At 38.6% G+C, this 1091-nt stretch overlaps 1 pseudogene; it reads left to right on the forward strand.

Moving 5' to 3' along the window:
• Positions 1-548: 548 nt before the first annotated feature.
• LOC149455267 (small nuclear ribonucleoprotein Sm D3 pseudogene) lies at positions 549-873 on the forward strand (annotated as a pseudogene).
• The last annotated feature ends 218 nt before the right edge of the window (positions 874-1091 follow it).

The raw sequence follows: 1091 nt of genomic DNA on the forward strand, positions 1-1091 counted from the left end.
CTATTTTAGCAGTTGGAATGGTGGTTGGGGGATTCATATTTGGGAGTGAGATGTAGATGTCCTCTACCAGTGTTCCCCACTCTCACCACTTCCCCCACATCACTGCACCATAACCTCCATTCCCCTTCCATACACTCAGAAACTTACCTAAATGCCGATCCCATCTGCATTCTCCCCTGTCACTAATGTGTCCTGTCCACATTACCCCCTCACTGTCACAATGAGGTTGTTTTACTAACATTCCAGAGTTCAAAATCTGGTGCAGCTCTGCATAGGAACCAATCAGCTTCCATTTTTTGTTTTTTTTTGTCAAAGCTTAATTGAACAAGCTGAAGTTAGAAGCTGATTGGCCACCATGCACAGCTGCACCAGATTTTGCACTCTCCAGTTTTAGTAAATCAACCCCTGACAAGACCTGAGACAAGCACACTTTTGCTAGTTTTATTAATAAACTTTTTTTAACATTTATAGAAACTTCAAAACCAAGGGACACCACAAGATTGTAGAACAGAAGCCACGCAAAGAAATTTCAATTCTCTTTAACCAAGATGTCCATTGGTGTTCCTATTAAGGTTCTCCATGAAGCAGAAGGGCAAATTGTGACCTGTGAAACAAATATAGGTGTACAGGGGGAAGCTAATTGAGGTGAAAGATAATATATATAATAAATAATAATACATTGGAGGAAGCAAAATCCATTTCTTGATACTTCCAGAAATGTTGAAAAATGCCCTAATGTTAAAGAGCATGAAGAATAAACACCAGGGCTTAGGTACTGGAAGGGGGAAAGTAGCTATCCTCAAAGCATAAGTGGCTGGAAGAAGAAGAGGACTTAGAATGGGTCAAGGAAATATCTTTCAAAAACACCAATAACTTTATTTTTGTATATTTCTTTTACAATTGTTCCAGATATGTAACTGCTCAAATGTCTGTTTCATTGTTTTTTCCTTTTCCATTTTGATTAATAAGCCTGGTTCTAATGGAAAAACATCAAAACAGAGCTGTTGCCATCCTATACAATACAATATGATAGTGTGCAGGCATATGGCATGTACTGTAGTGTATAGGAACATGACAGACTCCTAACTGTC

This window comes from Staurois parvus, unplaced genomic scaffold (genome assembly GCF_062004578.1).
Source record: "Staurois parvus isolate SC_StPar_1 unplaced genomic scaffold, SC_StPar_1.0 ptg000401l, whole genome shotgun sequence".
In the NCBI taxonomy this organism is placed as follows: Eukaryota; Metazoa; Chordata; class Amphibia; order Anura; family Ranidae; genus Staurois; species Staurois parvus.